Below are 17,072 nucleotides of genomic sequence, written 5' to 3' on the forward strand. Positions count from 1 at the left end.
CTGTAATCCCAGCACTTTGGGAGGCCTGGCCAATACGGCGAAACTCTGTCTCTACTAAAAATATAAAAATCAGCCGGGTGTGGTGGCGGGCTCCCCTAATCCCAGCTACTCGGGAGCCTTAAGCAGGAGAATAATTTGAACCCAGGATGGTGGAGGTTGAAGTGAGCCAAGATCGAGCTACTGCACTCCAGCCTGGGAGCAAGACTCCCGTCTCAAAAAAAAAAAAAAATTGTTTTACTAAAGAAACATAAAAGAAATAAGCATAGCACCCAAGATTAATTAGGAGAATACTAAATTGCTTTCCTTTGTAACAGGCATGTGCGACCACGCCCAGGGAATTTTATATTTTTATTAGAGACAGGGTTTTTCCATGTTGGCCAGGCTGTTCTCGAACACCTCGGCCTCCTAAAGTGCTGGGATTACAGGCGTGAGCCACTGCGCCCTGCCGAGAGTCTATTCCAGCTGCTAGAAGGCACCTGAGGCTGGGCGTGGTGGGTCACGCCTGTAATCCTAGCACTTTAGAAGGCCAATCCCTTGAGCTCACGAACTTGAGATCAGCCTGGGCAATATGGGAAGACCCTGTCTCTAAAAAAATAAGACCGGGCACAGCGGTTCACGCCTGCAATCCTAGCACTTTTGGAGGCCGAGGCGGGCGGACCGGACCCCCTGAGGTCAGAAGTTCGAGACCAACCTGGCTAACACGGTGACACCCTGTTTCTACTAAAAAAAAAAAAAAAAAAAAAAAAAGCCTGGCGTGGCGTGCGCCTTGGGAGGACTTAGGCAGGAGAATCGCTTGAGCCCGGGAGACGGACATTGTTACGTCAGACAGAACAGACCCAGAGACCCCGTCTGGGGGTAGGGTGGCGGGCGTGAAACAACGTTAAAAAAAGCAGCGGGAAAGCGAAAAAAGGCAGACAATAGCACCACAAAATCCTCTCCGCTAAAACTAAAACTGAAAAACCACCCACACCAAACCACGATCTATCGCAGATGATATGCAAAGAAAAACCTTCTCTACGATATCACAAAACGTTATATAAACACAAACGCCAAATAAACACCACTCGACAGTCTATCATTACACCACCTAGAAAGAAAAACCACTCAGACCGTGTTCTTTCCCTCTTACTCCCCAAAAATGGAGAGAAGAACGATCATCAATGGCAAATGGCGGTTGCAGTGAAGCAACACCAAATGCCGGCTTCACGCTCAGGAAAGAACACTACGTCTCTTCCTCGTGGTTTTCGGTGCTCTACACATTCAGAGAAACTTCTCTAGTAACAAACTATAGAAATGATCCCTGAAAGTATAGTCTTAGCGTTCAACTTGCAGCCTCTGCTGGGTCTACATCTGCTGCTAACTTTTAACTGATGGCGAGATACTTTCGCTATTCCCGATACCATTAGGAAAAAAATAGAAAAATAATTTGCCAACAACATCTTTTCGAATATTATCACTTAACAAATTTTAACGTTTTAGGCGGAAACGTGATTTTAAAAAATTGTTTTAAGAAGTTTAAAAACAGGCATGCTTAATTAGCATAATACCGAATGACAGCCAATCACAGCCTGAATTTTTAAAGCGGGAAGTGTGTGCTCCTGGTGTGCTGCGGCCGCCTGTAATCCGGTAATCCCAGCGTTTTGAAAACCAACACTGAGGCCCAGTCGGGAAGATCCTTTGTTCTATGAGTTCGAGATCAGCCTAGGCAATCTAGCCTAGGGATCTCGTCTCTACCAAGGGAAAAAAGGAAAAAATAAATAAAAAATGAGCTGAGTGTGGTGGCACCGCCTACAGGCCCAGCTACTCCGGAGGCTGAAGCGAGATGATTGCTTGAGCTAGGGAAGCTGGCTGAGTCCGAAACTGCAGTGCACTTTGACAGACAAGAGTGAGATCTTGACTCTTTTTTTTTGTTTTTTTTTGTTTTTTTTTTGAGACAGAGTCTCGCTCTGTTGCCCAGGCTGGAGTGCAGTGGCGCGATCTCGGCTCACTGCAAGCTCCGCCTCCCGAGTTCACGCCATTCTCCTGCCTCAGCCTCCCGAGTAGCTGGGACGACAGGCGCCCACCACTGCGTCCGGCTAATTTTTTGTATTTTTAGTAGAGACAGGTTTTCACAGCCTTAGCCAGGATGGTCTTGATCTCCTGACCTCGTGATCCGCCCGCCTCCGTCTCCCAAAGTGCTGGGATTACAGGCGTGAGCCACCGCGCCCGACGAGATCTTGACTCTTAAAATCATTTTTTAGGGGGGATGGTACAAAAGAGACATAAAATGTACTTTTTTTTTTTTTTGAGATGCAGTCTCGCTCTGTCGCCCAGGCTGCAGTTTGCAGTGGTGCGATCTCGGCTCACTGCAACCTCCAACTCCCAGGTTCAAGCAATTCTCCTGCCTCAGCCTCCCGAGTAGGTGGGACTACAGATGTGCACCGCCACGCCTTGCTAATTTTTGTATTTTTAATAGAGACGGGGCTTCACCATGTTAGCCAGGATGGTCTCTACCTGTTGACCTCGTGATCTGCCCGCCTTGGCCTCCCAAAGTGCTGGGATTACAGGCTTGAGCCACCATGCCCGGCAAAGTGTATCATTTTAACCATTTTTCACATATACAATTCAGTGGCATTAAGTACATTCATGTAACCAATGGCATGTAACCATCACCATTATTTATCTCCAGAACTTTTTCGACATCCCAAACTGAAACTCTACCCATAAAACAAACTTCCCTTTCCTCCCTCTGCCCAGACCCTTTTAAGCACTCTTCTACTTTCTGTTTCTATGAATTTGATTCTTGTAGGTATCTCTATAAGTGGAAACATGCAATATTGTCCTTTTGTATCTGGTTTATTTCACTTAGAATTATGTTTTCAGGCCGGGTGCAGTGGCTCAGGCTTATAATCCCAGCACTTTGGGAGGCCGAGGTGGGCAGATCATCTGAGGCTGGCAGTTCGAGACTAGCCTGACCAACATGGAGAAACTTTGTCTCTACTAAAAATAAAAAATTAGCCGGGCATGGTGGCGCATGTCTGTAATCGCAGTTACTTGGGAGGCTGAGGCAGGAGAATCGCTTGAACCCGGGAGGCAGAGGTTTGTGGTGAGCCGAGATTGTGCCATTGCACTCCAGCCTGGGCAACAAGAACAAAACTCCATCTCAAAAAAAAAAAAAAGAGAGAAGAAATTATGTTTTCAAAGTTCATGTTGTAACATGTTGCAGAATTTCACTCTTTTTTCAGGCTGGAGTGCAATGATTCATGACAGCTCACTGCAGCCTTGACCTCCAATGCTCAGGTGATCCTCCCATATCAGCCTCCTGAGTAGCTGGGAGTACAGACACATGCCATCACAACTGGCTAATTTTGTTTTTTTTGGTTTTTCTTTTTTGTTTTGTAGGGAGAGGATTTCACCACATTGCCCAGGCTGATCTTGAACTTCTGGGCTCAAGGGAACCACCCACCTAGGCCTCTCAAAGTGGTGGGACTACAGGCGTGAGCCACCACACTCAGCTGTTTTCTTTTTTTCTTTTTCTTTTTTTTGAGATGGAGTCTCACTCTGTCACCAGGCTGGAGTGCAGTGGCATGATCTTGGCTCACTGCAACCTCCGCCTCCACGGTTCAGGTGATTCTCCTGCCTCAGCCTGCCTGAGCTGGGACTACAGGTGCGTGCCACCATGCCCAGCTAATTTTTGTATTTTTAATAGAGATGGGTTTTCACCATGTTGGCCAGGCTTGTCTTGAACTTCTGACCTCAGGTGATCCGCCCACCTCGGCCTCCCAAAGTGCTGGGATTATAGGCGTGAGCCACTGCGCCCGACTCCAGCTGTTTTCTTAATTACATTTTTGAATTGTTCCATAATTGGACCTGGTGTGGTGGCTCAGGTCTATAATCCCAGCACGTTGGGAGGCTGAGGTGGGCGGATCACCTGAGGTCAGGAGTTTGAGACCAGCCTGGTCAATATGATGAAATCCCATCTCTACTAAAAATACAAAATATAAAAATTACCCGTGCTTGGTGGTGGGTGCCTGTAATCCCAGCTACCTGGGAGGCTGAGGCAGGAGAATCTGTACTCCAGCCTGGGCAACAAGAGCAAAACTCTTTAAAAAATAAATAAATAAATAAATAATAAGAAAACCCTCAACTGGTTTTGGTGAGTTGATCTTGTGTTCTGAAACTTTGCTGAATTTGCTTATTAGCTCTAGTAATTTTTGTATGTGTGTTATTTGGGATTTTCTATATTTATAGAGATAGTTTTGTTTCTTCTTTCCCAATTTGGTGCCTCTTATTGCTTTTTCTTACCTAAAGGCTTTGGCTACAACTTCTAGTAAGATGTTGACTAGCAGTAGTAAAAGTGAACCTCTGTGTCTTGTTCCTGATCTTAGGGGGCGTATGATGATAACTATGGGTTTTTCGCAAATGCCTTTTATTTTACTTATTTATTTTTTTCTTTTGAGACGGAGTTTCGCTCCTGTTGCCCAGGCTGGAGTGCAATGGCACCATCTCGGCTCACCGCAACCTCTGCCTCCTGGGTTCAGGCGATTCTCCTACCTCAGCCTCCCAAGTAGCTTGGATTACAGGCATGTGCCACCACACCTGGCTAATTTTGTATTTTTAGTAGATACATGGTTTCTCATGTTGGTCAGGCTGGTCTCAAACTCCCGACCTCAGGTGATCCACCCACCTCGGCCTTCCAAAGTGCTGGGATTATAGGCACAAATCACCACGCCCAGCCTAATTTCTGTTCTTTTTCTTTCTTTCTTTTTTTTTTTGAGATGGAGTTTCACTTTTGTTGCCCAGGCTGGAGTACAATGGCACCATCTCGGCTCACCACAACCTCTGCCTCCTGGGTTCAGGCGATTCTTCTACCTGGGCCTCCCAAGTAGCTTGGATTACAGGCATGTGCCATCGTGTCCAGCTAGTTTTGTATTTTTATTAGAGTCAGTGTTTCTCCATGTTGGTCAGGCTGGTCTCGAACTCCTGACCTCTGGTGATCCACCGGCCTTGGGCTCCCAAAGTATTGGGATTACAGGCGTGAGCCACCGCACCCGGCCTAATTTCTTTTCTTTTAAGCCACCTAGTTTGTGGGACTTTGTTACAGCAGCTCTAGAAAGCTAATGCAAGCACCTCCTATGTGCTAGACACTGCACCAAACACTGGAGACTTTAGTGGTAAAGAAGATGGCTAAGACTCTAGTCCTCAAGAGTGCTCAGGCCGGGCGCAGTGGCTCACACCTGTAATCCCAGCACTCTGGGAGGCTGAGGCGGGTGGATCACGAGGTCAGGAGATTGAGACCATCCTGCCTAACACGGTGAAACCCTGTCTCTACTAAAAAAAATACAAAAAATTAGCCGGGCGTGGTGGCGGGCGCCTGTAGTTCCAGCTAATGGGGAGGCTGGGGCAGGAGAATGGCGTGAACCCAGGAGGCGGAGCTTGCAGTGAGCCAGGATCGCGCCACTGCACTCCAGCCTGGGCGACAGAGCAAGACTCCGTCTCAAAAAAAAAAAAAAAAAAAAAAAAAAAGAAAAAGAGTGCTCAGTCCAATGAGAGAGGCAGACTTGTCTTTCGCTGTCTTTGCTATGAAAAGAATTCTGCTTTTCCCGGACGCTGCCTGGACAGATCTTAGCTCGGCATTTAAGGCCCATCCTGACCACCCTTCCAGCCTCTCCACTTTCACATTCCTCTAACCACTGTTTGCAGTTAACGTTCTGGAAACGATGAACTCTTTCTGGTTCACCAAACAGGCAACGTTGTTCTGTGCCTCCTCTGACTCACAATGAGCCAGTTACTTGTCTGTCTCCCCTCTAGATTGCAAGGATAGGTCTTATGGATTTTTATTTTTATTTTTTGAGACGGAATCTTGTTGTCACCCTGGCTGGAGTGCAGTGGTATGATCTCAGCTCACTGCAACCTCTGCCTTGCAGGCTCAAGTGATTCTTGTGCCCCAGCCTCCTGAGTAGCTGGGATTACAGGCGCACACCACCATGCCCGGCTAATTTTTTGCATTTTTAGTAGAGATGGGGTTTCACCATCTTGGCTAGGCTGGTCTTGAACTCTTGACCTCAAGTGATCTGCCCACCTCAGTCTCCCAAAGTGCTGGGATTACAGACGTCAGCCACCGCGCCCAGCCAGGTCTTATGAATTTTTAAAATCACTCATATTGCTTACCAAACTGCCTGGCACAAAGTGTTCAAAGGCTGTTGAAGAAAATGAGATTAAAACAAATCTAAAATGAGCACAAGAAATCTTTTTGAGGTCACGGTAATGTTCTAAAATTGGATAGTGGTGGTGGTTGCACAACAGTTTAAATTTACTAAACGTTATTGAAGTCTATGTATAAAAAGAGGTGAATTTTATACTATGTAAATCACACCTTAATAAAGCTGTTAAACAAAGTCAAGCCTAGGCCGGGCATGGTGGCTCATGCCTGTAATCTCAGCAGTTTGGGAGGTTGAGGCAGGCGAAACCCCCCTGGGCTGAAACGATCCTCTCACCTCTGCCTCCTGAGTAGCTGGGACCACAGGTAAGTGCCACCACACTTGCCTACTTTTAAAATTTTTTGTAGAGATCCCTCTGTTGCCCAGGCTGGTCTTGAACCCCTTGGCTCAAGTAGTCCTCTAACCTCAGCCTCTCAAAGTGCTGGGATTACGGGCATGAGCCACCACATCTGGCTGTGATACCCATATTTTTACTGTACCCTTTCCATTTTTAGTTATGTTTAGATACACAAATATTTAGCATTACATTACACTTGCCTGCAGTACTCAGGACAGCAACAAGCTGTGCTAGTTTGTAGCCTAGAAGCAATAGGCTATACAGTACAGCACAGGTCTGCAGTAGGTTACACCATTCAGGTTTGTGATGTTTGCACAATGAAGGAATTGCCTCACAGCACATATCTCAGAACACGACTGTATATGAGGGTTCCACATCTGTGGATTCAACCAACTGAGGATGGAAAATATTTTGGAGAAAAAAAATAAAAAGAAACAATACAAGGCAGGGCATGGCAGCTCACATCTGTAATTCCAGCACTTTGGGAGACTGAGGCAGGAGGATCACTTGAGCCCAGGAGGTCCAGGCTGCAATGAGCCATAATCACACCACTGCACACTCCAAGCTGGACAACAGAACAAGACCTTGTTTCAAAATAAAAATAAAAAGAAGGAAAAAAAGAAAATTCATAGAATGAACATTTAAATTCGCTTTTCCATATACTGTTTTTAATATACACAAGTTTCCATATACACCAGTTTTTAAAATGTACAAAGAATGAAGACGAGTTTCTTGCTTCTCCGGCTCCTCCCCGTGGTCACTCCGTGAACTACAATAGCTACCTAGGGCTGGCTCCAGACACCCGCTGCTAAGCGTGAGGCGAGGGACCCAGGTTAATTAATGCCTTTGGCGAGACGATAAATGCAGCCAACCAGCCTAGCCCTTTCAGTGCCTATCACTTTTGGGGACTTCAGAATACAGAATACAAACAGTCCTCAGAATTAAGTTAGACCCGGATGTTCCTCGAAGTGAATTGGGAAGAGGTCACCAACAAAGTCACCTCCCTCTGATTATCATCTCTCACAACCGTCCCAAATCTCATCCTTCAAAGTCCAGCCACACCCAGATCCCTCTACCCATGCTGACGCCACCCCGGATGGGGTATAGAGCCTGTGACTCAGAACAGGCCAATCAGTGCTGACGTTCCCTGGCTAAGTGATTGGTTCAAGGGTGGGCATGTGACTAAACCTGTCCCATCACAGTGAGCCCTGGGATTTTTCCTGAGAATGCTGGGGAAAAGGCTGTCAAATGTCCTGGAAGGAGACAGCTCCAGAAGCTGTCGGCCACCATCTAATGATTTGTCTGTAAATGGACGCAACACCGAGGAAGAATCACCAAGGATGGGGAGATAAAATAGGAGCCTGGGCCGGGCGCGGTGGCTCACGCCTGTAATCCCAGCACTTTGGGAGGCCTGGGCAGGTAGATCACGAGGTCAGGAGTTCAAGACCAGCCTGGCCAACATAGTGAAACCCCATCTCTACTAAAAATACAAAAATTAGCCGGGTATGGTGGTGCACACCTGTAGTCCCAGCTACTTGGGAGGCTGAGGCAGGAGACTCACTTGAACCCGGGAGTCAGAGGTTGTGCTAAGCCGAGATCACACACTGCACTCCAGCCTGGGCAACAAAGCGAGACTCCGTCTCAAAGAAAAAGAAAAAAGAAAAAAAAAAAAAAAAAAAAAAAAAAGCCGGGCGCGGTGGCTCACGCCTGTAATCCTAGCACTTTGGGAGGCCAAGGCAGGCGGATCACGAGGTCCGGAGATCCAGACCATCCTGGCTAACACAGCGAAACCCCGTCTCTACTAAAAATACAAAAAATTAGCGGGGCGAGGTGGCGGGCGCCTGTAGTCCCAGCTACTTGGGAGGCTGAGGCGGGAGAATGGCGGGAACCCGGAAGGCGGAGCTTGTAGTGAACGGAGATGGCACCACTACACTCCAACCTGCGAAACAGAAGGAGACTCCGCCTTAAAAAAAAAAAAAAAAAAAAAAAAGGGGAGCCTGGTCTCATTATTTGATCTCTGGATCAATACTTGCCAGAACTGAATCCAGAACTATTTGGTTTTGTGAAAAAAAGTTCCCCTCCTCCTCTCCTGACTCCATCCTTCTTCCTCTCCTTCTTCTCCACTTCTTCCTTCTCCTCCTCCACTGCCTCCTCCTCCTCCTTCTCCTCCTCCTCCTCCTCCTTTCACCTTTCTCCTTTCTCTTTTCCTTTCCCCTTTTTGACTTAAGGCAGTTTGTGTTGATTCTTATTCTTATCCTGCAATTGAAGGAGGCCACCAGAGTGTCAGATGGCATGTGCTTCCAGAAGAACAGGCACTTGATTGGAAGGAGAGATGGATCAAGAAGGCAGGACTGCATGGAACAGTAGGAATTTGTATTTTGATTTGAAGGCAGGTAGATTTTTTTTTCTTAGACAGAATCTCGTTCTGTCACCCAGGCTGGAGTGCACTGGGCCATCTCGGCTCACTGCAATCTCCGCCTCCTGGGTTCAAGCAATTCTGCTGCCTCAGCCTCCCAAATAGCTGGGATTACAGGTGCCCGCCACCACGCCTGGCTCACTTCTGTATTTTTTTTTTTTCTTTTAGTAGAGACGTGGTTTTGCCATGTTGGCCAGGCTAGTCTGGAACTCCTGACCTCAGGTGATCCGTCCACCTCTGCCTCCCAAAGTGTTGGGATTACAGGCGTGAGCCACCGCGCCTGGCCTGAAGACAGGTAGATTTAAACAGGTGGAATGAACTGGCCAGTATATCATATAGGAAATAAAAGCAAAAGATGGATTTCTCCATTTCAGATTTTTTCTTCAATTTCCTATAATGAAAAATTTCAGGCCGGGCGCGGTGGCTCAAGCCTGTAATCCCAGCACTTTGGGAGGCCGAGACGGGCGGATCACGAGGTCAGGAGATCGAGACCATCCTGGCTAACATGGTGAAACCCCGTCTCTACTAAAAAATAACAAAAAAAACTAGCCGGGCGATGTGGCGGACGCCTGTAGTCCCAGCTACTCGGGAGGCTGAGGCAGGAGAATGGCGTGAACCCGGGAGGCGGAGCTTGCAGTGAGCTGAGATCCGGCCACTGCACTCCAGCCTGGGCGACAGAGCAAGACTCCGTCTCAAAAAAAAAAAAAAAAAAAAAAAAATTTCAAACACAAAGGTCAGAAGAACAGTTCAATAAACATTCACTTTTCCACCTCCTAGATTAAATGGTCATTAGCATTATTTACTTACCTTTTTGGTGAAACCACTTCAAAATAAGTTGCAGACATCATGACTGGAGGGAAAGCTTTCCCGGCTGGACTGCAAATACCTCCTCCAACCTCAAGATCTGATTTGGGCTCTGAATTTAGATGGGACTCCTGCAGGATCTGTGGTGTGGTGTTAAACCAGCCCAAGAATGCCCCTTAGCCTACTGCTCTTGACTTTCAGGGTTAGTGGTGGTATAACTAGTAGCTTATGGAGTGTAGTTCTACTGAAGAATGAGAGCCAGCCACTTACCTTTACAGAGCTGCTTGGCAAGCAGGGGATTTAAGCTGAGTGACCCCAGACACATTGGCTTCCCGTTGCTGATATTACCAACTAGAGCGTGTTCCATAGGCAGTGATTAAGGATGTCTAAAGCTGTGTCTTGAGGGTCCAAGTTTTTTTTTGTTTTTTGTTTTTTGAGACAGGGTCTCCCTCTGTCGCCCAGGCTGGAGAGCAGTGTCGTGATCTCAACTCACTGCAACTTTTGTGTCCTGGGTTCAAGCAATTCTCCTGCCTCAGCCTCCCAAGTAGCTGGGATTACAGGCATACACCACTATGCCCAGCTAAATTTTTGTTTTGTTTTCTTTTTTTGGGGATGGAGTCTCACTGTGTCGCCCAGGCTGGCATGCAGTGGCATGATCTCAGCTCACTGCAACCTCTGCCTCCCAGGTTCAAGCGATTCTCCTGCCTTGGCCTCCCAAGTAGCTGGGATTACAGGCGTGCACCACCACACCTGGCTAATTTTTGTATTTTTGGTAGACACAGGGTTTCGCCATGTTGGCCAGGCTGGTCTTGAACTCCTGACCTCAGGACATCTGCCCACCTTGGCCTCCCAAAGTGCTGGGGTTACAGGCATGAGCCACTCTGCCTGGTCAAAAATGATTTTTAAAAAAATAAACTAATTGTGTGCATTGTAGGATGTTTAGCAAAAAATACATAAAAGTAAATAATTAAACAAACTAATCAACCAGGTGTGATGTCTCATGCCTGTAATCCCAGAACTTTGGGTTTTTTCTTTCTTTCACTTTTTTAGGGGAGCCCTACCTCCTGCAAATCCCAGCACTTTGGGGAGGCTGGGGCAAGAGGATTGTTTGCACCCAGGAGTTCAAAACTAGCCTGGGCAACAAAGTGAGAGCCTCTCTCTACTATTAAAAAAAAAATTAGCTGAGTGTGATGGCCTGTGCCTGTAGTCCTTGGGAGTCTGAGGCAGGATTGCTTTATCCCAGAACGCAAGACTGCAGTGAGCCGTGATCGAGCCACTGCACTGCAACCCGGGCAACAGAGTAAGACACTGTCTCAAAAAAGAAACAAGAAACAAAGAACAAGAAACAAGAAACAAAACTTCCTAATTAACGTTTATGCCTAAAATGACTGTTAAATGAAATTTATGGGAAGCCATTGATTTGAACTGAGCTCATGCTCTAGGTCCCAACAGACAAGACCAAACCAGAATGGAGTTACTTGTGCTAAGTGCCACATATCAAACTGAACTTTGAAATGGACCAGTTTTTCAAAAAATAGGAAACTCACCGCAACCAATTAGAAGGGGCCCAGTTTACTTGAGCTGTTGTGATAAGGAAATTCTCCCTACTTTAACCCTTTAAGAAAGTTCCTTTTTTTTTTTTTTTTTTTTTTTGAGATGAAGTTTCACTCTTGTCGCCCAGGCTGGAGTGCAGTGGTGCCATCTTGGCTCACTGAAACCTCCGCCTCCTGGGTTCAAGCGATTCTCCTGCCTCAGTCTCCCAAGCAGCTGGGATTACAGGCACCCACCACCACGCCCAGCTAATTTTTGTATTTTTAGTAGAGATGGGGTTTCATCATGTTGGCCAGGCTGATCTCAAACTCCTGACCTCAGGTGATCCACACGCCTCAGCCTCCCAAAGTGCTGGGATTACAGTCATGAGGCACCTCGTCCAGCCTGAAAGTAACTTTGAAAACCAATTCGCTCCCCTACCCCGTTTCTGCTTCTTCCGCTTTTTTCTACCTTTAAAGCCCATCTCCTCTGCTCAGCCCATGGGAGCACCTTTTCTGTGGCATAGATGAGCAGCTGCCTGATTCATGAATCACTAATAGAAGCCAATTCAATCTTTAAAGTTGTTGAAATTTTGCTTTATTTATTTATTTTTTTTGAGACAGAGTCTCACTCTGTCACCCAGGCTGGGGTGCAATGGCGCAATCTTGGCTCACTGCAACCTCTGCCTGCCAGGTTCAAGCAATTCTTGTGCCTCAGCCTCCCAAGTAGCTGGGATTATGGCATGCACTGCCACGCCCAGCTAATTTTTGTGTTTTAGTAGAGACAGGGTTTCTCCAGTCAGGTCTCGAACTCCTGGCCTCAAGTGATCCACCTGCCTCAACCTCTCAAAGTGCTGGGGTTATAGGCATGAGCCACTGTGCCTGGCAGAAATTTTGCTTTTTGACATGATTTTAGAATGTGAGGCAGATGATGTTCATCTTATACAAACAGGCTGCCCCAAGAGAGAGTCCGTGATTCCACCCCACCCCTGGACATTCCACACTGCCTTGAAGAATGAGGATGGAGGTCAGAACCGTCTCCCACCAGGAATAAATGGATGAAGAAGTTAAGGGTGTGTTAGGGAGAAGGGATTCCCTTCTTCCTGGATCGGCCACTTCCCGACTCTGTACCTTAGGCAAGTACTTCCTCCCTGCTCTCCAATATGTGATCACCCTGAGAAGAATGGATAAGATGTCTGTGTTAGGTGGCAGGTTTACTTTACCAGTCGTTCCCTCTGATTTTCCTCTCAGAGGCCAGCGGTGGAGGGTTGCATTGTCATTACAGCATGCACTGCCACTTTCTGGAGGAGGACTGTCCTCCCTGCTCCATCAGCATCACGCTCGGCCACATGCTGTGGTTTAAATGTGTCCCCTAAAGTTCATATGTCGGAAACTTGATCCCCAATGTGACAATATTAGGAGGTCGGACCTTTAAGAAGTGAAGAGGCATGAGGGCTCTGCCTTCATGAATGGACTGACATTATTATCACAGGAGTGGGTTCCTTATACACAGATCAGTTTGGTCTCCTCTTGCTGTCTGTCTGTCATCTTCTCTTTGCCCTTTTGTCATGGGATGACGCAGCAAGAAGCCTTGGGCTAGATGCCAGCTCCTTAATCTTGGACTTGCCACCCTCCAGAACCGTGAGCCAATAAATTTCTGTTCATGATAAGCTGCCCAGTCTGTGGAATTCTGTTACGGCAGCACAAAATGGGCTAACACACCATATGACTTCCTCCGGCCAGTGCCTGTGTTAAAAAAGAGAGATTCGGCCAGGTGCAGTGGCTCACGCCTTTAATTCTCACACTTTGGGAGGCTGAGGTGGGCGGATTGCCTGAGCTCAGGAATTCGAGACCAGCCTGGGCAACATGGTGAAACCCAGTCTCTACTAAAAATACAAAAAATTAGCTAGGCGTAGTGGTGCACGCCTGTAATCCCAGCTATTCGGGAGGCTGAGGCATGAGAATCACTTGAACCTGGGAGGCAGAGGTTACAGTGAGCTGAGATTGTGCCACTGCACTCCAGCCTGGGTGACAGAGCGAGACTCTGTCTCAAACAAACAAACAAAAAGGCCTGGTGCGGTGGCTCATGCCTGTAATCCCAGCACTTTGGGAGGCCAAGGCGGGCAGATCACAAGTACAGGAGATCGAGACCATCCCGGCCAACACGGTGAAACACCATCTCTACTAAAAATACAAAAAAAAATTAGCCGGGTATGCTGGCACGTGCCTGTAATCCCAGCTACTTGGGAGGCTGAGGCAAGAGAATCGCTTGAACCTGGGAGTCGGAGGTTGTAGTGAGCCAAGAATGCCACTGCACTTCAGCGTGGCAACAAAACGAGACTCCGTCTCAAGAAAAAAAAAAAAAAAGAGAGAGAGAGATTCATTCTGACACTTGTTAAACCACAGTAAGGCATACAATCTGAGCTATGTGATCAGGAAAAACATAAAGGATATTAAGGCAGACTTTATTCAAGGGAGACCATGATGGTAGGTGTGGGGACCACTGCGATGGGGTCTTGCAGTGGAGGAGAGTGATCGGGCTCAACTCTAAATGCAACATGGAAAAGTGGGTATTTATAGCCAAGGAACAGGGTTGACCTCAGTAGATGGAAAATTACCAAGAGGAAACATTAGGGTAGGAGAGATTCTGGCTAAGCTGACATAACAGGACTCTTGCTGAAGACAGGCCAGGGTGACCAGACATTAGCTGGAGGATGAGGAACCTGATCAGATATTGAGAGTGATTGAGGATGGGAGATTCTGGCTAACCTGACTTAGCAGAATCCTTGTGACAAATTGGACAATACAGATATAAACACGGAAGTATAAAAGTCAAGGCCTTGTTGAAAAAGAGTTCAGAGGAGTCTGAGTAGAGTTTGGTCAAGGAGAGAATCATTGTCCGATATGAACAGAAGTGACACAGGTCACTTCCCAGCAGAAGCTTTAAGGGTTGATGCATAATTGGCAAAAGTTCTCTTTTCCGTCTGCTGTGAGAAGGGCAGTGTCGCACTTAGGGGCACAGAGTGCAGGTGTGGTGGACCAGAGCCCTGGCTAACCCAGAATGGACCCATTGTTTGAGAAGTAATTTCTTGTGGTGTGAGCCAACGATGATTTGGGGTTCATTAGTCCCTGAAGCAGAATCATGCCCATCCTGACCAATAGAGAAATATGTATTCCTATCCGCAGTGATGTCTTCCTAGACAGGACAGGCCTTGTGTGGGTGGCTCTGACAGCTTCCTAAGGCTGAGATGAAGCCTGTTTCCCTGCAGTCTCTGAATTGTCCCTGGCTCCTTCTTGGTGTTGAGCAGGGCCCAGCTGCTACCTCTCATTGGACAGCCCCACAGTGATGTGTGGGTGGAGAAGCCTCTGCAGGGTCCGCACCCCTGCCTTCCGGGAAGAGCTCTGCTTTATTTGTCACCAAGCTCACAGCTTATGACTGTTTCAAAGGTCTTCATTTAGGGGCGGTGACTGGTGGCTTATGCCTGAAATCCCAACACTTTGAGAGGCTGAGGCAGGTAGATCACCTGAGGTCAGGAGTTCAAGACCAGCCTGGCCAACATGCTGAAACCGTCTCTACTAAAAATACAAAAAATTTAGCCAGGCGTGGTGGCAGGCGCTTGTAATCCCAGCTACTCGGGAGGCTGAGGCAGGAGAATTGCTTGAACCCGGGAGGCCTAGGTTGCAGTGAGCCGAGATCACGCTGCTGCACTCCAGCCTAGGCAACAAGAGTAAAACTCTGCCTCAAACAACAACCACCACCACCAACAAAAAAACAGGGCCTTCATTTATATTTGAGACCTAAAACAATTTTATTACATCTAAAATAGTTTTTAAGCTCTGCAAAATAAAAACTCATAAATGTTTAACCAAATGCCCACAAAATACAACTTTTTTTTTTTTTTTTTCCCGAGACAGAGTCTCACTCTGTTGCCCAGGCCGGAGCACAGTGGCGTGATCTTGTCTCACTGCAACCTCTGAATCGGATTCAAGCGATTCTCCTGCCTCAGCCACTGGAGTAGCTGGGACTACAGGTGCGCGCCACCATGCCCGGCTAATTTTTTGTATTTTTAGTAGAGATGGAGTTTCACCCTGTTAGCCAGGATGGTCTCGATCTCCTGACCTCATGATCTGACTGCCTCAGCCTCCCAAAGGGCTGGGATTACACGCGTGAGCCACCATACCCAGCCTATAACATTATACACGATTTCTTCATCGTTAAATCTAATGCTTATAAAATTTTCAGGACAGTGGAAAACATGTGGCCTAAATTTTCTCACATTGCCAGAATTCCCCATGAAGCAAGATAAAAGGATTGCCTGAAACCACAGTTGATCATAAAAAGTTGAGTGAATCATTTGTAGCCAAATGATTTCAGAAACAAAATCATAAAAATCCTTTCAAATTTTATTTTACAGCAGAGTTTTGTTTTTTGCGCTATGTGGGTGTGTTTTTATACATTTGATAGGAGATGCATAGTGAGCATCCAGTGGCAAGGCTGGAAAGAATGTCTTCACGCTGTCTGTGGACCTTTGCGGGACATGGTTTGGGTCTCCTCCCTGTCTGTGATGGAGATGACTAGTACCTCCCTAACATCCACTCTCTCCTCCATCCTTAGAGACAGGGTTCCTAGGGCTGGGCGTGGTGGCTAATGTCTGTAATCCGTGTAGCACTTTGGGAGGTTGAGGCAGGAGGATTGCTTTGAGCCCAGGAGTTTGAGGGAGCCTGGGCAACAGAGCAAGACCTCATCTCTACAAAAAAAAAAAAAAAATAGAAAAATTAGCCAGGTGTGGTACCACATGCCTGTGAATCCAGCTACTCTGGAGGCTGAGGAGGGAGGATTGCTTGAGCCCAGGGGCTTGAGACTGCAGTGACCTGTGATTGTGCCGCTGCACTCCAGCCTGGACAACAGAGCAAGACCCTGTCTCAAAGAAAACAAACGAACAAACAAACAAACAGAGCTTCTAGACAGTGGTTCTCAAAGTGTGACCCTTGGACAGCAGCAGCCCCTGGGAACTTAACGGAAATGCAAGTTCTCAGGTTCCACTCCAGCTCTGCTGAATCGGAAACTCTGGCATTTGGCCCAGCACTCAATGGTTTAGCAGTCCCTCCAGCTGGTGATGATTCCCGCTCAAGTTTAAGAACCACTACCCATACTCTCTGAGGGCAGCAAAGTAATTCATGTCCTAGCCTCTCCTGCAGCTAGGTGTGGCCACTGCACTAAGTTTTGACAAGTGGGATGTAAGTAGATGTGTTGGGACTTCCAGGAAGGTGCCTTAAAATGAAGAAGCCCTTCAGCAGGACGTGGTGCCTCACGCCTATAATCTCAGCACTTTGGGAGGCTGAGGTGGGTGGATTGCTTGAGCTCAGGAGTTCGAGACCAGCTGGACAACACAGTGAAACCCTGTCTGTACCAAAAATGTGAAAATTAGTCAGGTGTGGTGGTGTGCAGCTGTAGTCTCAGCTACCTGGGAGGCTGAGGTGGGAGGATGGCTTGAGCCCAGGAGGTGGAAGTTGCAGTGAGCCCAGATTGCGCCACTGCGCTCCAGCCTGGGTGACAGAGCCAGACCCTGTTTCAAAAATAAAAATAAAAATAAGATAAGCCCTTCTTTGGCCTTGTCCTCCAGCTGCTGACCTGGAATACAAATATGTAATGACTGGAGCTTAGGCAGCTGTTTTGAATCACGAGGATGAAGCCTAATCTTGAGGGTCGATGAACTGGAAAACTAATAAAAGCCCAAATTCCCAAGACTTCGTGGCATTGCCATGAATGAGAAAGCAATAACTTT

The 17,072-nt window shown here is 47.2% G+C and overlaps 1 non-coding gene across 1 annotated transcript; it reads right to left on the minus strand.

Annotated features, from left to right (window-relative positions):
- Positions 1 to 1,099: 1,099 nt before the first annotated feature.
- LOC123569667 (small nucleolar RNA U3) lies at positions 1,100 to 1,316 on the minus strand. Its single transcript, XR_006693471.2, has one exon. It is a non-coding gene; the product is annotated as a small nucleolar RNA U3 (small nucleolar RNA).
- Between the last annotated feature and the right edge of the window lie 15,756 nt (positions 1,317 to 17,072).

Source organism: Macaca fascicularis, chromosome 16 (assembly GCF_037993035.2).
Source record: "Macaca fascicularis isolate 582-1 chromosome 16, T2T-MFA8v1.1".
Lineage (NCBI taxonomy): Eukaryota > Metazoa > Chordata > Mammalia > Primates > Cercopithecidae > Macaca > Macaca fascicularis.